General features: G+C 54.7%; 1 long non-coding RNA gene across 1 annotated transcript; it reads left to right on the top strand.

Annotated features, from left to right (window-relative positions):
• The first annotated feature begins 508 nt into the window (after positions 1–508).
• LOC143172861 (uncharacterized) lies at positions 509–7,853 on the top strand. The gene is made up of 3 exons (XR_012997425.1): positions 509–543; positions 2,111–4,542; positions 4,804–7,853. It is a non-coding gene; the product is annotated as an uncharacterized LOC143172861 (long non-coding RNA).
• The last annotated feature ends 16,298 nt before the right edge of the window (positions 7,854–24,151 follow it).

Below are 24,151 nucleotides of genomic sequence, written 5' to 3'. Positions count from 1 at the left end.
TCCCCGCCCCCGCGGCGTGTGGGAGCGGGGAAAGCCCCGGGGACCGGTGGCTCCGGCACAAAGGAGGGCGCCGGGGCCGGCCGGGGGCACGGCGGCGCCGGGCCGGGCGGGGGGAAGCCGCGGCGGTGCCCGGGGGGATCCCGCTCCCTCCCCTCCCCTCCCCTCCCCTTCGCCCGCCGCTCCGCCCGCCCCTCCCCGGCCGGCCCCTGTCCCCTCCCTCCGCTCCGCTCCGCAGCCGGGGCGGGGGGCTGAAGGCCGGCTCCGGCGCACGGGGAGGCAGAGGAGGAGCGGCGGGCGATGGGGCAGCAGCCGCGCCGGTTATCCTCCGGGCATCGTTAGGGAGAAAGAGGGGGCGAAAAAGAAGAAGGGGAAGAGGGAGGGCGGCCCCGGCCCCCGCCCCTCTCCGCCGCGCCGAGGAGGGCGGGCGGACCAGGATGCCCGGCTGGCGGGCGCTGCCCGCCCGCCCGCATGGAGAGCGCCGCCCGTAGCGGGGCCGCCGCGCCGCGCCGCGCCGCGCCGCGCCGCACCGCACCGCACCGCGGGGTGAGCCGGGCTGGGCGGGTGCGGGGGGCCGGCTGCGGGGGCTGCCCCTGCGGCCGCGCGGGGTGCGGAGGGCCGGGGTGGGCGGCGGGGGCCGGGTGGGAGCCCGCCGCCGGAGGTGCCTCCGGCCCGGCCGTGCGGCACCGCGTCCCGGGGGGGCTCGGGCAGGCGGCGGGAGCCCGGCACGGCCCTGGGGGCGTTTGGGCTGCGGGAGCCGGGGCGGCGCGGCTGCTTTCCTGCTTCCCCCCCGTCTCCGCGGGCCGAGGCGGGCCGGGACGCGGGAGCGTACGGGTTTGTCTTCGGCAGCTTCGGCATCCCCGGGACGCCCTGGAAGCAGTGCGGGGGCAGAGCCCGGGGCGCCGGCGCCAGGCGGGGGCCGTGCGGGCTCGCCGGTGGCCACGTGGCGAGCGGAGGACGAGGGGTGGCCCGCCGGGGCGAGGAGCGTGCTCGGAGGCAGCGCCGCGGTGACCGCGGTCCGTTTGCGGAGGGGCGCTTTCCCCCCGCGAAGGTGCCGGGCGGCCCCTCGCCCCGCCGCGGTGCTGCGGCCGCGGCCCTTCCGCGCGGAGCCTCCCCCTGAAAGGGGGGTCCCTCGCCGCCGCCTCGGCTCCCGACGTCGGTGGAGCCGCGCAGGCTGGCACCTGGCTGGTGCCTGGGCTCGGGGTCCCGTGGGGAGCAACCACCTTCCCCTCGCCCCGGCTGGCTGCCGGGGCAGCCGGCGGTGCCGTCCGGCCGTGTCTGTAGCGGACACGCGTGGGTTGTCTTTGCGCCGAGAGTGGGGACAGAGCGGCGATTCCCGCGAGCGGCCCACGGGGAGACGGTAGTCAGCGAAGGCGGACACCATGTTTCTGCCACGGTGTTCCCCGACTGTGCTCTTCTCTGCCGCTGTCTCGCAGTGCTGCGGAGTTGGTTGTCGTTTGGGAGACGACTGCGTGCTGCGGCAGGGCGTGATAGATGCGCAGGTGTATTCACACACAGCTGCTAGGGCAAGGCAAGCAATAAAAGCGAGGGTAGCTCTGGCCTTGCCGCTGTCCGTACCAATAGGCCGAGTGCTGCTGATCTCCGTGGTGCAAGTGAGGACCAGCTTTCTCTGCAGGCACACGCGTGCCGGGGGAGCAGCACCGCTGGCAGGTGCTGAGGGAGACACCTGAAGGCCCGTACCGGCTCCGAACAACGGAGACACAGGATTTGGCTTGTCGACGTGCTTTAGAAATGATGTTTCAGTGCTGCACGACATGTTGGCAGTTCTGCCCTTGAAAGCGTGGCTGAAGCCTTTGATCCACAGTGCCTTTCTGCATTTGCTAAGCCAGCTAAATCACTCATCGAATACTATGAGCCCTGCCCTGAGAGAGAATGCGTCCTCTGTGTTTTGAGCCTCTCTACGTATCAGCCTCCTTCTTCCTTTTTTTGCCTTCTCTTCACACGTGTAATTAAACAGCTCATTTCCTCTGCGACACATCCCAGGAAACATGCTTGGCTGGGATTATTATTATTATTACTATTATTATTATTATTACTATTATTATTATTATTGCTATTATTATTATTATTGCTATTATTATTATTATTTCAGGTCTAGGAATGTTTTGGAACGGGAGGTCAGAAGAAGGGCAATACGAAGTAAAGGAGCTTCGTGGAGACCACTCAGAGAAGTTCACCGTGATGGAAAAGAAGGGGGCATCCCATGTAACAAGAGAGATGATCAGCAGTCACCTGACAGAGGACCGAAGGGATGTCTGCTGTTTTAAGAACAGCCAAGTCGTACTCTTCACGTGGGACGAGCAGGCTGCCCTTCACCTGCCCCTTTCAGCGCCATCAGAACAGGGTAGCTAAGTGAATCACAAAAGCCTTTACTGTTTCCCTCGGGAGTACCCTGTACCAGCCCTCCTTGGCCGAGTGTGACAGCCCAGGTGTGGCCGGGATCAGACCGTGGAAGAGCTCAGGGTCTCAGGGGTTTCCCTCCATCTACTTGGACTTTGCAAACGGGCATTTCTGTTCTTTTTCGCAAATGCAGGTCCCACTAGCTAAATCCCAGGATCTCAAGGATCGGTTCTAGGATCTTTTCTTTCGACCTTACCTCCTCCTTTCATTTTCCATTCATAAGAAATACTGTGTTTATATCAGACCACTGGAGCCGGAGATTACCGCTCAGGGACTTTCACACAGACAATCTCAAAGCGTGTGCCTGTGGGGGGATGGTCCTCACCGACCATCCCGGGTAACGTGGAGAGGGTCCTATCACAACTTCTGTGGTGTGTTCGCCCAGGCTGAAGACCCTGGGACGTTGTAGGGGAGACACAGGAGGGGACTTTGCGTCCACGGAGGGATCCTGCTCGGCTGAGCAACAGCAGACACGATGAATTCATAAAAAGGGACACCACCCCTTGAAGCTCCTGATGCAGCACTCAGCACGACAGGCTTGGGGCAGCCCTGGGGCTCCCGGTGCTCTTTCTGTGCAGAGACCTGCTGACACTGCCAACACCTGGCGAGCCCCGCGTGCCCGGTTTGGCACTGCCACCCTGCCAGTTGTACTGCTTTACCAAGGGTCATAGTTACGATAGCGTGTATGTGAGAAGAACAGTCGTCATTTCTCACGAGAAAGGTGTTCTTCTTCGTGGGGGTTATTCAGTGGCCGCAGGGGCACTCCCTGCCGTGGGTCTTTGCCCCTATGGGTGCGGAGCAGAATATCCCCTTTGCCAGGAGCTGTCCTTGTCCCCCGCGCCACTGGTGTCCAGCCCCCGCGCATCCCGAGGGGCGATGCCGGTCCCCTGCCGGCACTGAGCTCCAGGGCCAGGCGCCTTCACGTGCTGTGTTGGACCGACCGTCCCCGCAGACCTTGCAGGTCGGGGAGCCCCGTGGCCCCAGGTATCCCAAACTCGCAGCTGCTCCAAAGTCATTTATTCCGTCTGGAACCGGGACTGAGAGTCTTTGGGCTGAGCTCTGTGCTCATGACACCCACCCAAGTCGCGGTCCAACGGGCTGGTCTGCTGGTGGAGCCTGCAGGAGAACCATCAAGGCCACTTCTAATACAGTATTGTCAGTGCAGATAATAAGGGATTGCATTATTGCAATTTTTATCATTGCAGATTAATGAGGGGTCGTTTCCTGTAAAAAATCAGGAATTTGGGGGTGGGTTCCGGTCATTGATTTTGGTCGTTCCATGGTTGTTGTTGACTCACTGAAACTAAAAATTTGCGTAAGAGAGACTCGACTCTAATGCACTTCCTACTCAGAAATAGTAATCAGAATTTCAGATTGTTCAGGTATCTTGCTCAGACGTTTTCAACTGGAATGCTTTTTTCCTTTAAAAATGTTGTTACAGGTACCGTGAAGTGGATCTATAACAAAAGTATAGAAAGGCTAACATGATTAAAGGGAAATGTTCAGAATTAGTTTCCTTCTTTACGCTGGGGTAAGTCCACTTCACCATATTTTCAGCTTACAAGTATTTCTTCATGTTTTAGCTTCTAACGGTGATTTTGGATGGGAATACTGTTGGATGCGAGAGAATTGTTCCGGTCAGTCAGAAAAGCTCTTTTTTGTCCTACTTCCATCATGTTCATTCTGTTTCTCCTGACTGGTCTCACTAGTTTCAACCTTGTTGTTTGAACTAAGGATTACCTCACTGTACCTGTCTCAACTGATGTCATGGCGACTCTATCACACTAAGAAGGTGGAGCTTCCATTTTGATACAAAAAACGATTTTCCTAAGCCTTTCTATCGTTTTTGCACTTTGACAATACTCCCAGCGTAAACTTTTCCTCCGGTATGAGGAATGGAAAACTGCCCAAGGATTAGTCCTCTTGCGTCATGTCAGCGATATCTGCCGGTAGCCGAGTTTATTTACTAGGTTCCTCTGTACAAAAGACTGCGTTCAGTGGCTTTGTAGAGATGCATTCAGATGAACTTGTAGCTACCGGTTTCCTCAGCAGGGAGACGCGAGGAAATCCTAACAGCGTTGGAGTAAAGGAAGAAATTATTGCAGACCAAAACTCCTTTACCAGGTATTCTCTCTCAGCGTCAGATCGGTCACGCGACATGCAGTTAAACTGTCACCTAAGGCACAGCGCTACCGGGACAAAAAGACGCCCAACCCAAAACCCGACAGCCTTACTAACTGCCAGTGACTCAAATTTGCCATACATTTACGACACATACATTCTGCCTCACGTATTTGATTTTGCCACCCGTTTTCATGGGCTCTACGTGGTACGGTGGAAGAATGTTCCGTCCTTAATAAACACATCTCTTTTCTGTTTTCACAGTGATTTCTCAAGGCGGGGGAAGGGCATGCTGGTCATCACGTCATGGGCCTCGTGCTTCCCTCTGCTGTGCAACCAAGAGTAAAGCACGGGCGTGCAGAAACCGTTTCCCGAGGTCCTGACAGACTGAAATGTTAACTGTGGGCCTATCTGGAGTGTACTGCCCTAGCGCCAACACCGCTTCCAATACAAATCTTATAAAAAGATCCATTTGAGATGGATGAGACATTTTGTACTGAAAAAACCCTTAATTTTGACTTTGTACAATTGAATAGTACTCGCAGCTTAATATTCTCTGGAATGTTTTGCTGTTGCCAGAATCTTTCTGCTTCTCGCACTCCCCTCTTACTCAGAACACAATGCTTATGAAATGCATAATCTTGCATTTTATCCTGGAAGAGTCTTTGCTCACCGTTTTTTCCGGCAAGCTGTGATGTTTATCTGGGCAATCAGAGCCGCGGGACGGAGCACGGTGCTTCCAGTTCTCCCTTTTTCCACTGTGCAGCTGACGGTGACTGAGGCAGCGATGCCTCGGCAAAGGCACCGGCCGTGAGCTGGGGGTGTCTCGGGAAGGAATTGAGAGTATGGAAGGAGTGACGCCCTGCAGCCTGGAAATGGGGGGTGATTTATGCCGCCGCCTGGTGATGCCAGTGCTTTCTGAGTTTGTGCCCCTGTTGTGACTGCTGCTCTAGAGAGGAGACGCTGGTCGTGGCCGAGATGGGAGAAACCTGAAGAAGTGTCCTCGGGAGCAGGGTGTTTTGAGATCCCCTGTTTGGTCTGTAATATTGGGGTGCAAAAGAGAGGCGTAGAAGCCAGAGCATCCATCCGTTCCTCAGCCGGCAAAGCAGAATCAAGAGAGTGGTGGAAGAAGCTCTGCCTCTCGGGTCTTGCCTGTGCTGAAACCAATCATTCCTGCATTCCCAAAAAGACAGCAAGAAGTTGTTTCCCACACAGTCCAGGGCACCGAGGGAGGCTGAGGATGGGTTCACGTGCAAATAGAGGACGCCGTTAAGAAAGTCCTTCCTCTGTCAAAACCAATGCCTTCCTCTTGATTTCAGGTCACCCCTCTCCTAAACCAAAGTGTCTCGGAGACACAGGCAGACAGCTGACAGAGCATTTCCCGGGCGGTACACACGGGTTCCCCTCGGGAGCGGCTTCTCTGCACCGTGCTGGGATGAGACCTATTAACAGGCACATTCTGTGTATGTGTCTCTGTTCGCACGCCTCCTGTGAAAGTAGCTGGGCGCCTCTGAGTGCCAAGACGCAGCCAAAGGAGGAAGGAATCTGTGTTACAAAGCAGCGTTCAAAACGCTGTTTTCTGGGAGAGAAGAAACAGACATGTAGAGAGGAGCACGCTGCCGTGATTCCTGCTGCCACGTAGCATGCCAGCTGCTGAAACCAGCAGGAGAGATACCGGCTCTCTGCACCCTCTTGTGAAAGTTCTCCACAATTGCACCGTCACAAATCCACGGGGCATCTGCGGCAGTGAAAATGGCTGTGGTACTCGCTCCTCCAATACACCAGCACGCCAGACGCGAGCGCTGAAGAACCGGTGCTGTCAGCAGCTCTTGAACACGAGAAGCATTAGAAGCAGGGGAACTCACTGGCTTATTCAGCCCGTTCCTTGGCAGGTCACTCCCTTCCACACCTGGCTTCTTCACTGCTTCCAAAGATGACTGAAACTGAGCTCTGCACGCACGTACACGACCCCCCCGGCAGCGGCACAGACACCTCCAGCAGGACAAACATCTGCCCACCTCGGAGAGGTTCCTGCTTTGTCACACTCTGTGGGGTGCAGAGACAAGTGCTGGAGGTGGCAACGTTATAGCGCATCCCAACTCCTTTCATTGACAGTAAGAGAACTCGAGCGCAGTAGATTTTTTTTTTAAATACCAGCCTAAATTTATTTTTTCATTATTTTACCCCTTTACGCTTTTTCATGCTACTTCCAACTTCTGCACATAGTCCTTTCCTTCCTTTGGTGTTTCTACCTCTTCCTTTCTTTGCACCTTCCCCTCCCTGCTTGTCAGCGGAGCTATTTTCAGATCTTTTAGGGTCCTTTTTTTCACCCACCTTGTACCAGATCTGCCAACACAATAATAACTCTCCTGACTTTGCCCCTAACTGCCTTCTCTTTGGGCCACCTTCACAGCTGGCAAAGCTTCGGTCTTTCGTCTGCAATTTTCTGACAGCAAGTGATTTCCTAAGGACTGCAGTGCAAGCACGAACCACAAGGCAGACCTTTTCTCTCTCAAGCGAAGCTGCTTTGAAAGGACTGATGAATTCCCATCACGGAAACGAAGAGATGCTGACCGAGGATCAGACTGGAAGGATTTGAAAGGGGGTAGGAAGCTCAGCCTGCAAAATGAGACACGAGAATCTTTTTCCCCACAGGAATTTTGGCATCACTTTAGCACTGCTTCACACTGGCGAGCTGTCCCCAGGAGAAGAGCTTCGTCAGCCCCCCCCGCCCCGTTTGCACACCCCTCCTGACAGCGGTGGGAGTGCTCCGGCCATAGGCGTGGAGCCCGCTGTTCCCAGCTGGGGGACGAAGCCCCTGCCAGGACCCTCAGGCACACCCGGAGTGGGGGGACCCCTCCTCGCTGTCCCCACAGTGGGGTCCAGGGCTCCGAGGATGCTCCTTCCGTCCGGGCAGAGCTCGGGATGGCCCTTATGGCACTGGGACCGGGCTGGGGCACCGGGGGCTGCCAGCAGAGACCGGGCATGATGCTCAGTTGGGTCCCCATCGGACCTGTGACAAAACCAGCTTGCCCTCCTGCCTGCTCTGCCCTTGGCATCTGCTGCGGGTGCCACCCACGGTGGGGCACGGGGGGAAAGGGAAAAGGCACGAGGAGGAGGGGGAGAAAGCAGCACCCAGAGCCTGTGTCAGAGAAAGAGGAATTTATTTCCTCTTTCTGGAATGCAGGGTTGCTGGAGCCCTGCTAGTGCTGCCGGCGGGGCGGCCTCTTGCAGGGCTGTGGAGAGTCCTGGGGGCCGGGGGCCCTCCTCTTTGGGGGGCGCTGGGGCCCCCCGGGCGAGCGGTCCATGCCCCGGCCGGGAGCGCAGGGGCTGCGGCTGCAGCCCTGGGCAGAAGGCCCTTCCACCGTCGCCTCCCCCGGCTCCTCCTGGGGCTGCTCCTGCTCTGCAGGGGTGGGTGCAGATGGGGGCCGGACGGGACCCCTGCGGAGGGCGGCCTCCAATGTGCCGGCTTCCTCCTCGCTGTCGGAGCCTGCAGGGCTGCCAGAGGAGGCCAGGCTGGAGTCGGGCGTCCCCCCCGGGTAGGCGGTGGGGCTGGGGATGGCCGCAGGGCTGTCGTCCTCCTCCCCGGCAGCGTAGGGGCACAGCAGCCTCCAGGCCTCCTCGCTGCACTGGCGCACAATGATATTGATGACGCCATGAACCAGCAGTGCGGTGTGTTCCTCGAGGTAGTCCTGCAGCACCTGGACCATGACTTCCCCATCTGGACCGTGGACACACAGGGCGTGCAGGATGGTGCTCTCCGCACTCTTTGCCTGCCACCACCGAGCCCCATATATTGCCTCCAGCTCCCGGCGCAGCCAGGGCAGCACGGGGTAGAGGAGATGCTGGTTTTGCCGGAAGAGTGCGGCCCACACCTCGGGCAGGAGGCCACCCACAGTAGCTTCGGCCTCTGTCCCCGCAGCCCCCTGCTCTTCCAGGAACGGCATCCCCTGTGGAGAGGACGCCGCAGGGCGATGGGGGCTGCTGTTGGCCAGGCGGCCGGGAGCTCTGCCTGCCTGGCTGCTGGCGACTGATGGCTGTGCGGGGGACGTGATGACATGCTCTAGGTAGTCATCTCCTCCCCGCACAGAAAACTTGACCTTCTCCATCTGTCCTCTGCAGAGTGGGCAATTTGATGACCTTTTTGCCCACCGCAGGATGCAGCCCAGGCAGAACTGGTGTTGGCATGGCTGCACGAAGGCGACGCCGTTCTGAGCATCGCGGCAGATGGGGCAGGTGCACTCTGGCTCCGTGGCCATGTTCGTGCTCCGCAGCGGGTTGGGGAGAGCCGAGGATGAGGAGCTGCTCCCCCTCGCTGGCGCCGGCGCTGCCAAAGGGTGTCGCGCGCTGCAAAATGGAGAGAGGCCATGATCACTTGCTGTCCCGGGGAGGGGAGGGGAGGGGAGGGGAGGAAGAAATGCCCAGGCCCCTCGAGAAGGACACCCTCCCGGCTCCCCGAGACCCATTGCCCGCCCCACGGCCACCCCGGGGGACGTGTCCCCGCACAGCTCACCTCCGCTGCTGCAAGCACGCCCCGCGGTGCCCGGCTGCCTGAACCAGGCAGGGCCGGGGAAGCACAGGGGATGGCTCCGGGACGGGCACCGAGAGCTGCCGACGGCAGCCCCCAAAGCACCACCCAGCACCAGGAGAAGCCTCGCTCCACCCTCCAGACCTCGCAGGCACGCTCGGCAGGAGTGCAGGCACGAGCCAGGCTGGGCCAGGCTCTGCCAGCGCCCAAAGATAAGCAGTGAGGGACGTGAGGTCACAGACCATTGCTTGCTGACATCACAGTCTGCCGCTCGGTGACGTCAGCCTCCACCACCTGGTGATGTCACAGCAGGCCTTCCGCCTCACCCTGAGAACTTCTGCTTTGGAGCTGTGTCGCTTAGCTGACTGTTCTGCATTGCTGCAGTGCGTTCCCCATGGAGCAGGCAAAAGCAGGCTTGTTTTGCTTGACCGCCGCTGTTGAAGGTTCCTCTAAGATGGTGGTGCTTCCGTGGGGCCCTTTGGGACTTTTCTTCCTCTTCCTGCACGCAAAAACTCAAAGTAACGCTCCGTGTCACCAGGACTTCTAGGAGTCCATGAGGAATGGCTTTTTTCACCTTGCGGTAACAGGCTTGAGGGATTTTTAAAGTGAAATCAATACCTTTCCCCCCAAGACGCTCAGTTGCCATTAAACTAGAGAGCTAGCTCAGTCTCCTTTTGGCAGAGTAGAAGCGTAGGCCAAAAACCTGCACGTGGTTCTTGCCCTTTCAGGCTTTGGGCTCTGGGTTGAAGCTTTTGGTTTTCCCAGGGATTTCTGCTTTAGAAACGAAACACATTTCTCATGGAAAGGGTTCTTTCCCGTAGCTCCAGTTTCTCTTCCTGACAGATTCTAATGAAAGGCATTTTGCTGAGCTTCCCAAATAAACTAACCTTTAGAATTCTTCAAGTATATCGGTAGCATACTACCCTGCTTTTGAGTATTGTACAGTGCTGGGTAACACTTAAACCCCTCCCCCTCTTTAAAAATACATAAACCTTGCTTTGCAGGAGCTCTGCAGGTCGAGTACCCTGTAGCAGTGCAGGCCCTGCAGCACGTTTGAAGGTCTCTATCTGTGCCATTGCTGCCTTTGAGGTTAGCTGGCAAAATAATGTTTAGGTATGCTTCTGCCATGAGAGTCACCTGTTTTAAATTTGTCACCAGTCTCAAACACTTACCAAATAATCCGTTACGAAGCTCGTAACGCATTCTGACTCTTACCCTGTTATCCCTATGGCTAATAGGACAGTTCTCTGACCCCATTTCCTCCATCCTGTGGTCAGCATTATGTTCTTGTTTTAATATGGTAAAGCGTAACGCAATTATTTGGTGTTGTCTGAGTCTGTTGTACAGACAGAGTGTCTTTAAAACGTGAACAGGTCCTGTCAAACTTGAGGAAGCCCATGTGATGTCGCTTTTATTCAACAACGGAGGAAGAAAATTTTGCATTGGTCTGCAAAGAGCCGCTGATGCCCCTTCACAACAATGTCAAATCCTTTCTGTGCATGAGAGCGACTTCTTCTTCTACTTCAGGAAGAAGATGGTAACAGAATGCAGAATGCAGAACTTCCTAAATTTTAGTTCTTATCGCGAATGTCTCAGTGCTGTGCGGAAAGTGGACTTTTGGTTGCTGTTTGGAAATCGTCGAATGGCTGCTTTGTTGTTTCTCCGATCACATACCTGCTTTTGGGAAGTTCCTGAAAGTTGACGACTATGAGTCAGTGTTAGCTATTTTCTTGACTTCTGGAGCTGTGTCGCTTAGCGATGAAATTACTCTGACTTTTCACATGAGCTGATCCTTCTTTCTTTCATTTTTCACCCACCTGGCCCACTTCCTGCATCCCCTTCAGCAATTTAGTGAATTACTCACCTGCATCATACTGTCTCAGGTGCTGTCTCTTGCCTCTCAGCCTGCAGATTCAACCAGCTGAAGCACAACAGCGCGAGATGATTATTCCCATAGGTGGGCTGTGGCACGCCTACGGCTTTCTGCAGAAAACGTAGATCAAAGCCACGCTGCGTTAAATGCAAGTCATTTCTGGCGTAATCTTGCAATGCCGTATCATTGCTTATTCGTAGGAGATTCTTGGGTGACTAAGTCCCATGGAAGTCAGAGAGCACCAGGTTCCTAATTCTCTTTGGAGGATACAGGCCCTGGTCGGTAATTCGCTCCCTCAAAACGTTTACTTCTGAGAGGCGAGACAGTGGATAACTCTGTCCTTCTGCGCAAATGCGCTTGCCCAGGCCTTTTTTGCTAGCGTATGCTTGCGAGTCTTGAAGTTGTGTACATGCTGTAGAAGCCAAGTAAGTCTTTTTCAAGCCGTGGTGTGATTGTCTAGCCTGGCACCCGGGAAGATACACCATGGCCAACTTGTTCTTTTCAAAAGCATTAATGTTTAAAAATGAGTTAAAAATGGATAGCCAGGACAGTCTTTTCATTACCACTAGAACGACAAACGCCTGCCCGTTCTCTTTTTCAAGCACCCGGCCCAAGAGCATTGTTAAAATTTAAAAGCTATAATGAACGGCACGTGAACTAGAGGGACAGCTGCACTGGAAATTAAATTCGAGGAGAGGAACAGAGCATTTGATGAAATGGAGCTGTTGCTTGAGGCTCAGAAATACATCTTGGGAGAGAACCGGGCCGAGTATTCTGTGTAGGCCTTTATTTCTGTGGGTGCCTGTTTTCAGGGACGATCGTTACTCGCTGACGGGGAAGATTTTTTGGAAAGCCGGGAACGGAATAGGTACTCAGCATTTATGGAAATCCATGCAGGTGTGATTCCTAGATGATGCCCATGCCTTTGAAGACTACCTTTCATCTGCCCAGCTCTGTACTTGTAGCCCTGATTTTTAACGCCTTAGAAAAAAGAGGCGTTGAGAGTGAAGGCATCTTCACTAGACGTGTTCATTAAGGTTTACTGCCATCGAGTATCTGGTGGTAGGTATAAGTGCCGGCGGAAGCCCTGTTTCTCATCTTCCTAGTCCCATATTCTCCTAATTCTCACACAATACTTCTGGACTGCTTTCAGAGTCATTTTCCTTCCTGAAGTAATTTTGCACGGTTTGTTAAACCCCTGCCCTTCGGGTGTCAAGCTCATGTCTGGCCGTTAGATTTAATGTGCTCTTATGCAGAAGTCAGGCCGATGCTCCCTTTACCGACCAGAGAGGGTGGGGTGAGGTCCAGCGCCTTCCTCCGAAGCACCCCGCGCTGCCCCTTGCAGAGATGGAGCTGCAGGTGTTGCGTGTCTGCAGACAGGCCTGTGAGCGCGAGGTTGTCCCTCGTGCCCTGCGTCCTGCTGCATGCTGGGGAGTGTTTAGCCCCCGGAGGATGACAAATCCTGCGGCGTTACAAAGAGAAAGCACGGGGCAGTCGACGTGCACAAGGGCAGGGCTGCCGTAGGGAGGGGCTGGACGGGGGGAGCAAGGGGCCGCGAGAGACCCCGTGCAGTTCGGCCAGGAGCAATGGGCAGCCCTGCCCGGGGAAGGCAGAGCCCCGGCATTGATGCCGGCTGGGGATTAGAGAAGGCCTCTCTGCTCAGTGCCCGTCAGGCCTCATCTGGACACCGTGTCCGGCCTAGGGTCCCGGACGGGGGAGACCTCGACAAGCCGGAGGGGCTGAGGGGAGGCCACGGGCAGGCAAAGAAAGCCTTTTACTTCCCTACTCGGGAGCCCTTATCAGACACGTGAATCACGTTGCCCAGGGTTAGGAGCCAGGAGCTTCCAGAAGCTGAGAATCAGCTCTAGCAGGGAGTTGGTTTGTGGTCTGGGATGACGACACCTTCCTTCCTCCCTCCCTCCATTTCTCTGTTGGCCAAATGAGAAGTGAAATGCCAGCCTGCGTGAGGTGAAAGCTGAGGGACTTGTTCCTCTTGGGAAAGGCTGGGGCTGGTAGGAGTCACGCTGTACCTGCCAAATACCGTTACCCCAATGCTTGCCTCTGGCTCAGACGCCCCTGCCCATGGCCGTGCCCCGCGGCAGGCTGGTGCCACCCACGATGGGGCACGGGGGGAAAGGGAAAAGGCACGAGGAGGAGGGGGAGAAAGCAGCACCCAGAGCCTGTGTCAGAGAAAGAGGAATTTATTTCCTTCTTCTGGAATGCAGGGTTGCTGGCGCCCTGCTAGTTTTGCCGGCGGGGCGGCCTCTTGCAGGGCTGTGGAGAGTCCTGGGGGCTGGTGGCCCTCCTCTTTGGGGGGCACTGGGGCCCCCCGGGTGAGCGGTCCGTGCTCTGGCCAGGAGCGCAGGGGCTGCGGCTGCAGCCCTGGGCAGAGGGCCCTGCCACCGCCGCCTCCCCCGGCTCCTCCTGGGGCTGCTCCTGCTCTGCAGGGGTGGGTGCAGATGGGGGGCGGACGGGACCCCTGCGGAGGGCGGCCTCCAATGTGCCGGCTTCCTCCTCGCTGTCGGAGCCTGCAGGGCTGCTGGAGGAGGCCAGGCTGGAGTCGGGTGTCCCCCCCCGGTAGGCGGTGGGGTTGGGGATGGCTGCAGGGCGGTCGTCCTCCTCCCCGGCAGCGTAGGGGCACAGCAGCCTCCAGGCCTCCTCGCTGCACTGGCGCACAATGATATCGATGACGCCATGAACCAGCAGTGCGGTGTGTTCCTCGAGGTAGTCCTGCAGCACCTGGACCATGACCTCCCCATCTGGACCGTGGACACACAGGGCGTGCAGGATGGTGCTCTCTGCACTCTTCGCCAGCCACCACCGAGCCCCACATATTGCCTTCAGCTCCCGGCGCAGCCAGGGCAGTACGGGATCGAGGAGATGCTCTTCTCTTTGGAAAAGGGCTGCCCAGACCTCAGGCAGGAGGCCACCCACAGTAGCTTCGGCATCTGTCCCCGCAGCCCCCTGCTCAGCTGGGGACAGCATCCTCTGGGGAGAGGATGGAGGGGACGCCACGGGGTGACGGGGGCTGTTGTTGGCCGGGTGGCCAGGAGCTCTGTCTGCCTGGCTGCTGGCATCAGTGGTTTCTTCGAGGGGTGGGATGACACACTGTAGATAGTCACCTTCTGCCCGCACAGAAAACCTGGCAATCTCTATCGGTCTTCTGCAGAGGGGGCACTCTGGTTTCATCCTTGTCCAACGCAGGATGCAGCCCAGACAGAACTGGTGGAGACAGGGCATCACGTAAGCGATGTCGTCTCGAACATCACGGCAGATGGGGCAGGTCCACTCTGGCTCCGTGGCCATGTTCGTGCTCCGCAGCGGGTTGGGGAGAGCCGAGGATGAGGAGCTGCTCCCCCTCGCTGGTGCCGGCGCTGCCAAAGGGTGTCGCACGCTGCAAAATGGAGAGAGGCCATGGTCACTTGCTGTCCCGGGGAGGGGAGGAAGAAATGCCCAGGCCCCTTGAGAAGGACACCCTCCTGGCTCCCCGAGACCCATTGCCCGCCCCACGGCCACCCCGGGGGACGTGTCCCCACACAGCTCACCTCCGCTGCTGCAAGCACGCCCCGCGGTGCCCGGCTGCCTGAACCAGGCAGGGCCGGGGAAGCACAGGGGATGGCTCCGGGACGGGCACCGAGAGCTGCCGACGGCAGCCCCCAAAGCACCACCCAGCACCAGGAGAAGCCTCGCTCCACCCTCCAGACCTCGCAGGCACGCTCGGCAGGAGTGCAGGCACGAGCCAGGCTGGGCCAGGCTCTGCCGGCGCCCAAATATATGCAGCGAGGGATGTGAGGTCACAGACCATTGCTTGCTGACATCACAGTCTGCTGCTCGGTGACGTCAGCCTCCACCACCTGGTGATGTCACAGCAGGCCTTCCGCCTCCACAGGCGCACGGCATCAGGAGGAAAAAGAAAATACCGTTTCTTGGTTTCGTCTTCTACAGTTCCGTGTTGCTCTAGCTTGGTCACCTGCAACACGCGTCCGTGACTGTGTCTCGTCCCCACTCCTGAGGCCTTGCAGAGGTCTCCTGTGAGGGGAGCGTGGTGGGACCAGTCAGCGTGGACTGCCCGCGGCTGGATGACGCCTCCCCCAGCTGGCTGCCTTTCCCTGTGCAATGCCGGGATTTGCAGGGAGGACCTGGGTGGTCAGTGGCCAGCCCCGGGTGAGAGTCTCCCACCCTGCTGGGTCGTGCCCCCCGCCGGCAGGGAGAAGCCTGCAGGGGCATTTTGCTCCAGCCCCATCCGCTCCCGCTGGCACTCGCCCACAGTGCCGGGTCCCTCTCCGCTTACCAAGTTTGCCATGCTTCTGGTAGCTGGTGCTCCTGGCCAGCTGTTGCATTGGTGGTCCTCAAAAGCACGAGCAATGGAGCCTAATCCTGTATATGCAGGAAGGAGTTGTAGTTGCTGTCCCTCCAGAGTAGGGTAGAAGGGCCGCAGGTGCCCTGCTCACGACTCCGGGGAGCCCAGGATCGATGACCGCGTGGGCCGTGCTGTCCCGTCATCCCTTCTTGCCTCTGGCTTTTATAATCCTTTCTAGTCATTGGTCCAAGCGCTTCTTCCTTCTTCCTTATCCTCGAATATATTCGGCATTGTTGTTCCGGCCTCTGCTTGCACTATGCTAGTGGGCATGGTGGTGTTGGGTCGATGGTTGGACTCGATGATCTTAGAGGTCTTTTCCAACCTCAAGGATTCTATGATTCTATGATTCTATGCCTCGCTCTATCCTTTCACATACCCATTGGCTACTGTCGCGTCCCACCTACGGGAAGGGGAGAGTGACTAAGGTCCGCAAATCCCCTCGGTGTGGATTAAGGTGAGATAACACTCAAGGTCCATATATGAACATCAACTTTAATGGAATGAGCACGCTATAAGCATCAACCCCCTACGTATTAATATGTCACGTAAGCTAAGCGGCTTTATGGGAAGTTGAGGTAGGCCTTGCATTACTTAGCAGCGTTAAGGGCAAAGAAAGAGAAAGAGAGGGAAAGAAAGAGGGAGCTAGAGAGGGAAAGAGAGAGAGAGATCACCAGTCCTGGATCCAGTGTCGGACCTGCCAACGGGGGGTGTCGGTGTGGAGAGCGCCCCGAGGAGGCTCGTGTGTGCCCCTATTTATTGGCCCCAGTCCAAGACTTCTGGAATCTTCTCTCGCCCCGGTTCCAGGAGTGGTTGGGACACCAGTCAGTCAAGGGAAGTGACAGTAGGCCCCTCCCCATGGCTAACTTCTGGAGCCTTCTCTCGGGGCATTGTCGGGGCTCACAGCACAGTCACTTGGGCCTTGTCCCTTACAGCTACAACACAAGGTCACCCCCCAAAAATTCTCCATTCCTCAAGTTCTTATCATATAACAGCTCTCTCGGTTTGCTATAGGACCAGCAATAATATAAATCCAAGTGCAAAATTCCAGAGGAAACAAAGCTACAATTTCTGAAAACAGTCAACAGGTTCAGATGACAATAACGGGGTCATCAAAGTGACCTACAGGCTGCTCCTGTAAGTCAGACGATAACAACGGGGTCATCGAAGTCTATTTGCAGGGGCGTACCTTGTGCTTCTGTTGACATTTGACCAGAGGAAGTTCCTCCAGATCACCCGGCTCTGCTGTGACAGCTGATACGCTCTGTGCTGTGTCTGAAGGTGGCGCGACCCTTTTCCACTGGGAAGCACAGACTCAGCTGAGCAGCCCTTGCACATGGCTGCAGCATTGGTGATTACCAGGACCTGAACAGGGCCCCTCCAGTGCAGCTGAAAGGCGCGTTTTCACCGGTATACCTTAACGTAGGCCCAGTCTCCTGGTTTCCAGGAACGGCAAACTTCAGTGGTGGGTTCTGGTCAATTTCTTTCCGCTGCGTGTGGGAAGTCCTTCAGTATTTCACATGGGTCCGCCCATTAAAATCTCGTGAGGTGACAGCCCGTATTTTCTATTTGCAATGCTTCTCGTCTACATCAATGGGAGAGGCAACTTTACCTCATTGCCACACTTTGAAGTCACGAGCAGCGTATATGCAACTTACAAGTGAGTAAGGGGATGTTTTACACAGCCTACTTGGCTGGAGCAGGCGTGATGGCAGATTTGCTTCTCGGGGCTGGTCTTTTCCAGCCACCTGGTGCTTCTGTGCCTAGGTGGTGTGTTTGGCCCCATCCGAGTTCGCCTGACGGTTGCTGTGAGGCTGTTCCTTGCCTTGTTTGAGAGGCTGTGATGAAGAGCCATGAGCGGGGCAGGAGCAGCCTCGTCTGTTTTCCACGTAAGTCTGACACTAGTGCATGACAAAAGAATCCAATTAATTGCAAGAATTGAACGGAAATATTGAAGTTGTGGAAGCCATACAGGCAATGTTTCATGCGGGTGAGGACGAGGGATTCAGAGCAGGGAGTGTTAATAAACACATTGGTAACACACCTTGTTTGCTAATGCGTAATGAAAACCAATGCCCACGGGCGGCAGGAGCCAGGTTCTGCGCTGGAAGGCATTCAGAAATGCTGAAATCGGGACGTCTTGCTGTAACGTGAGCATTTCAACAGCCTGAAATCACCGCAGGAACGGTATTTCCTCCTGTCATTTCCATCTACCGACAAACCAAGCACTGAACTGCAGTAAGGAGATCCGTGCTTGGTGAATACAAACTGTCACTTGGCACTCTCACTGACTCGGGATGTTTGGATAGAGAAAGCCCAGAAAAAGCTTTTGCCGTATTAAAATAGCGGTAACGATAATGATAAAACCCGTCCATCCTTGCGAGAGCACTGAAGTGACTTACTGCCTGACCCCTTTAGGGCTGACCAAAAGTTAAAGCATGTTATCAAGGGCATTGTCCAAATCCCTCAAATGCCAAACACTGACAGGCTTGGGGCATCGGCCACCTCTCTAGGAAGCCTGTTGCAGTGTTTGACCACCCTCTCGGTAAAGAAATGCTTCCTAATGTCCAGTCTAAACCTCCCCTGATGCAGCTTTGAACCGTTCCCATGCATCCTATCACTGGGTACCAGGGAGAAGAGCTCAGCACCTCCCTCTCCACTTCCCCTCCTCAGGAAGCTGTGGAGAGCCATGAGGTTGCCCCTCAGCCTCCTTTTCTCCAAACTAGACAAGCCCAAAGTCCGCGGCCACTCCTCACAGGACATGCCTTCCAGCCCTTTCACCAGCTCTGTTGCCTTCCTCGGGACGCATTCAAGGACCTGCACATCCTTCTTAAATTGTGGGGCCCAGAACTGCACACAGCACTCAAGGTGAGGCCACACCACCAGCGCTGAATACAGCAGGATAATCGCCTCCTTTGGCCTGCTGGTTACGCTGTGTTTGATGCACCCCAGGATGCGCTTTGCCCTCTCGGCTGCCAGGCCACACTGCTGACTCGTATTGAGCCTGCTGCCGACCAGCACCCCCAGATCCCTTTCTGCAGGGCTGCTCTTCAGCCACTCCTCTCCCAATTTATACTTGTGCCTGGCATTACTCTGTCCCAGGTGCAGAATCCAGCATTTTGACTTATCAAATTTCATCCCATTAATCATAGCCCAACGTTCCAATCTATCTCGATCCCTCTGCAAGGCCTCTTGTCCCTTGAGAGAGTCAAGAGCACCTCCCAGGTTGGGATCATCAGCAAACTTGCTAATGGTGCATTCGACTCCTGCATCCCGATCATTGATAAAAATATTGAACAGAACCGGCCCTAGAATTGAGCCCTAAGGAACACCGCTGGTGACCTGTCACCAGCCAGATGTAGCCCCATTCACTTACAACCCTTTGAGCTCTGCCCTTCAGCCTGTTCTTCACCCGGTGCACTGTGAACCAGCTCACCCCACAGCTGGACAACTTGTCCAGAAGGATGCTGTGAGGGGCAGTATCAAAAGACTTACTGAAATCCAGAAAAACTACATCCACCGCCTTCCCTTCATCCACTAGGCTGGTGACCTTATCACAGGAGGATATCAAATTAGTCGAACAGGACTTTCCCTTTGTGAACCCATGCTGACTGTGCCTGATGATTGCGTTGTTCTTTAAATGCCTTCCAATAGCACCCAGTACGACCTCTCCCCTTTTCTCCCCCCTTTCTTGAACAGGAATACCAGAATACGTGAATGTGTTGCATAATATTTATAGCGCTGGGAGAAGAGGACGGGCTTTTTTAATTCTACATTATTTGTTATATTTCTTTATGACAAACCCGGGGACATAACTCTGCTCTCGTCTGCTCTTTCTCCCTGCTTCTAACGCTGTTTTGTGATTGACTTCTTTCTGCGGTAAGAGATGTCTAAGGCCAGTCTAACTCTGGAGTCATTGCTATTGATTTCAGAGGCTTTTGTGTGGATTTACCTTCAGGTGCCATCAAAGTGTGTCTCCTGTCATTATCCTTGATGTGTAAACGTCTCATGCCTTTGCTTTCTGCCTAATTGGGCTCTTCACAGCAAGAAGCCATACTCGTACTAATGGAGAAATCCACCAATAAGGGGAGCATCCTCTAACGTCAATGATTATTTAAAACTAAGTCTTAGCAATCCTCATTATCGTTACCGAGTTATTTCCTCAGCCACTGAGTTACTCTCTGTGCATGTACAGCTGGTGAGTGCTAATCTGCTTGTCGGTAAGACCATAGACATGTTCCCTGAAGTGATCAAAATCTTCCAGCATCCCCTGATTTCTCATTGTTAAAAGCAGACTAAACTTCTCTTTCTGTACGGCTCAGTGGAGGAGCACTCCTCCAGGGGTGAAATGAAACCAGGAGTTGAACACAGGCCCTAAATGAGACAGATGCAAAGACTTCCTCTCACATACCTCCCCTTGACTTCCATGGTTGTCAAATCAAGTTCCAGAAAAGCGAAGTTACGGTGTGTGCATGCTGAGTATGCTGCTGATCTTGACCAAGCGAGTAAGTGGCGTGAGACACGAGGGGAAGTGGCGACTCATCTCAGCTTAGGAAGGAAATACTCCGGTTACCTGACAGTAGCAGCTCTCAGAAGGTTTATTATTTGTATCAAAAAATCCATGTTACAAACCTCAGGGCAAGATCTTGCATAAGCGTAAGGTGATTCGTCATTGCAATACTTCTAAGCAGATCGATTTGACCCACTCACGCCTTCTCCCCCACCTACTGACAAGAACCAGGACGCACGTGCAAGTGGTCTGTTCAGCATCACTGGTGTGCAACACAGCAATTTTAAGCAATTCAGCTGCCTTGTGCATCTGTGGTTCGAGTTTCTTAGCATTACAGGCTGTTTTGTTTGTGGGCTAACAGGAAAAGGAGTGACCTAGGGGGTATGCTGTAGCCTTATTGCCACCCTCCTGTTTCAAGATGCAGAGTCCTCTGCTGATGAGTCAGACTTTTTCACGGTGAGGGTGACCAGGCAGTGGCACAGGTTGCCCAGAGAGCTGGTGGAGTCTCCCTCCTTGGAGATACTCAAAAGCCATTCGGACATGGTCCTGGGCGACCAGCTCTAGGTGGCCCTGCTTGAGCAGGGGGATTGGACCAGATGACCTCCAGAGGTTCCTTCCAGCAACAACCACTCTGTCATTCTATCAGGAGTCCAGATCCTATTACTGGTTTGGCGGCTGTTCTCCACAGTAAGTAATTTCTGTGCTGCAGTAAACTGGAAATACCAGTTATTTCCTTTGTCAACGCCATGGCTGAAAAGTAATATGCACGTTACAGATAATTTAAAAGACACTGAACTAACCCCCTAAGCCTAGATGCAGAAAGTAACTTCAGCGAGTGCATAACCTGAAGTACTAAAGCAGTCCAGAAGAAACCGTGTGGGTAGTGAACACTCATCCTTCTTGAACTGAGGAAGCATTTAAAAACTGCAACTGTGCAATAGCAAAGAAAGCCCTTGCTTTAATTTTTATGATGTCTAGTACAGCTTTCTACCATAGACACCTACTTTTCTGCCAACAAAACCGTAAGGATTTCAGTCCACAAACTAGTAAGCCCTACCAGGTTAGCCCAGTGCTACATCTGCCCTAGTCCTCTGTTTCTAACAGTAGCAGAAGGGGAAGCTGTTTAGGCACAGCATGTGACCCTGCCCACTATCTGCAGCCCATTACCCTTTGGTTCCCCAGGACCCCATAGCTGTTGAAGCGGCAAAGAGGAAATACATGCTTGCCAAGCCTTTCGGTACCTGTTTATAGACCTGTTGCCTGTCAATTTGCCTAATCCTTCTTTGGATCGGCTGCTCCTCCCTGCCTTCACAGCCTCCCGGGATAACAGCTTCCAGAAGGTTGATACCCCCTGTGCAAAGTAGTATTTTCCCTTTAGCTGTTTCAAAGTGATCTCCTGGTGGTTTCATCAGGCTCCCCCTTCTTCCCAGATCGCACTGAGTGGCGGAGTTCGGTGTTTACCTGGCCCACGGCCCTTTCCCCCCTTTCTTGAACAGGAATACCAGAATACCCGAATGTGGCGTTTATTTGGCCTGCCCTCCCTGCTCCATAGTTAAAATCAGTTGTACGTCTCTTCTTGTTAGAGAACAGCCCTTGTAATGACACCTCTTCAATTTACATGCATGTAATGCACCACTCCAGACCGAATCCTGTATGGCCTCTTCTCCTGCGGGCTCTAGGACTAGTTGTCTTAGGCAGCAGTCATTTATTGCGCCCAAAGGTGTTCTCTCTCCACTTCATTCTTGAGAAGTCATTGACCCAGTAGTCGGAATCCCCCTATTACTGCCTGTCCAAAATTCACAGCTTCGCGAATCCTACTTACCACTCCTTGACCACTCTCTCCTTCCGGAGCAAGGAGGTCAGCGCCACAACCCGAAAAAGACGTTTTTGTTGTCGGTCTGTGCTTTCCACCCTCGTGGCCTGTGATGCTTTTCTTTTCCGTAATGCTTTGATGCTGGCGCTGCTTTCAGAGTCTGTCACGCAGAGTGCCGTTCTGCCCCCTGAACACCTTACCGCGTCGTTCCTATGAAACTGGCAGCCAGGTAACATTGAATCCCATTGGTCCTCCATAGCCCAGCTCTCTGAGATGCCCATTGTGTCAGGGAGCTCCCTGAAGGCAACCATTTCAGCCCCCGAACTTGGGTTTTTTTCCAGGCTTCATGCATGGGAGTGCCAGCACCTGTAAGTTTTGCCCTTACTCCAACACTTAATTTCGCATGTGCCAGTCAACTGACACGAGCAGTCTAATTTGCTTTCCTTATTTCTTAAAATCATAGAATCATAGAATCATTGAGGTTGGAAAAGACCTCTAAGATCATCGAGTCCAACCGTCGACCCAACACCACCATGCCCACTAAACCATGTCCCTAAGCGCCTCATCTACACGTCTTTTAAATACCTCCAGGGATGGGGACTCCACCACTTCCCTGGGCAGCCTGTTCCAATGTTTCACCACTCTTTCAGGAAAGACATTTTTCCTTACATCCAATCTAAACCTCCCCTGCCGCAACTTGAGGCCATTTCCTCTCGTCCTATCACTTGTTACTTGGGAGAAGAGACCCACACCCACCTCGCTACAACCTCCTTTCAGGTAGTTGTAGAGAGCGATGAGGTCTCCCCTCAGCCTCCTTTTCTGCAGGCTAAACAACCCCAGTTCCCTCAGCCGCTCCTCATAAGACTTGTGCTCCAGACCCCTCACCAGCCTCGTTGCCCTTCTCTGGACACGCTCCAGCACCTCAACGTCCTTCTTGTAGTGAGGGGCCCAAAACTGAACACAGTATTTGAGGTGAAATTCTTGCGATTGTTCTTTTCATTTCCCTTCTGGTATTCCCCCAGGGGCATTGAACCCTAGCTGTATCCGCTTTTTAGGTCACATCAGTCTGAACCGGGTGCTCTTCTGCGCCTGTGTGCTTTCCCCCCGCTTCTGCTTTAAATATTCCTCCAGGAGCCTTGGGATTTTCAGTGCCAGAAGCCTCACTTCCTTACGATCCAAGTGCAGCCTTCTCTTCTTGCTCAGGCTCCTCTTGTCCCAGAAGGATTCCTCGTGCTTCACGGATCTAAGTCCTTCCTCTCTACATCTCGTTCGGGCACCGAGACTCTGAATTTCTGCATATCCCTGGCTTCACATGTGGAATTGAGATCGTGTTTCACGGAATGCAAGGTCTTGATCCTCGGCCACCTGCCTGACAGCCAAAACTTGGCCTCTTCCATCTGCAGGCCACCACCTGCATCAATGGTACAGACATGGACCGAAATAACAAGCTCTGACCTAGATGTTGCCTCACGTCTAGATGTTACATGATGCCTGCTTGCCTTTGTGCCCAGCAGCAGGTTGTCATTTAATTTCACAAGCCCAGGTACTCAGGCCTGATAAGAGAATTTCCTGCCAGCACCAGCTGCTTCTTGCTGTCCTTTACACTCCCTGCTGCCTCCAAGGCGCGCTGTGATCCCAGCTGTAGGATGGGTCTCATCGAGGAAATTCGGGCAGTCCGAGGAGGGCATAATTTGCAGAGGACTCCCGCAGTAAAAGTGGGACTGCCCTGCAAGTCCCCTGGAGGTCTCTCCATTTCTCTCAGCTGCTGCCATTTGGAGAACTCTCCGACTGAGAGAACAAACGTGTCCCCTCCGCGCCAGCAGATCCTTGCGCCACAGCCACCGATAGGAAACTGCCCCTGGTAAAGCAATCGTGAACTTTGCATCCTGCGTAGTAACTCCTGTAACGCTGGCCTTCGGGGGGATTTCTACCTCCTTGTGTGCCTTAACGTGCTCTTTGGGGGAATCTTACGTTAACTGAACTCCTCCAGTTCTGCTAATTCAACTAATTGAACTTCTGCAGTTCTGTCGGTTCAGCTCTGCACCTTCCCCAGTGCAAACGGCCACAGCAGTTTCCCCGTTTGCTGTTCCCCATGTTGCGCAGCTACTGCTCTTTACCTCTGCCTGGGCCTGGGCACGATCTGGCCATGCAAGCTAAACGCTGCCCACGCTTGCTTGCACTCTTTGTCCTCCCAGCCACCCTACACAAAACTGCCACACAGACTGTCCTGTTCGCTGCCCCTTCATCTCTACGTCGTCGAATGACACTAAAGGCAATCTCCTTTGGCTACACACTTGGAAACACATCATCTTCCGTTTGGGCTTTGAGAGGGTGACAGATCTCGACAGAGGACAGGAAGAAGTTCATCGTGAGTGTTTGTAGGACACCTGGTTTTCAAAAAGGTTTGGTGCTTTTTTGGAGGCCTTCAGCCGTGCATTCGGGCTGACTGTTCTTCCCTTACTCCTTGCTGTTCCGGATACCCCCATTACCTGGCCTTTTCCTGCTGAGCCCGTACCCCTCCGTGCCAATGG

The sequence above is a fragment of the Aptenodytes patagonicus genome, chromosome Z (genome assembly GCF_965638725.1).
Source record: "Aptenodytes patagonicus chromosome Z, bAptPat1.pri.cur, whole genome shotgun sequence".
Taxonomy (NCBI): Eukaryota; Metazoa; Chordata; class Aves; order Sphenisciformes; family Spheniscidae; genus Aptenodytes; species Aptenodytes patagonicus.
This window is presented reverse-complemented; position numbering and strand designations above follow the sequence as displayed.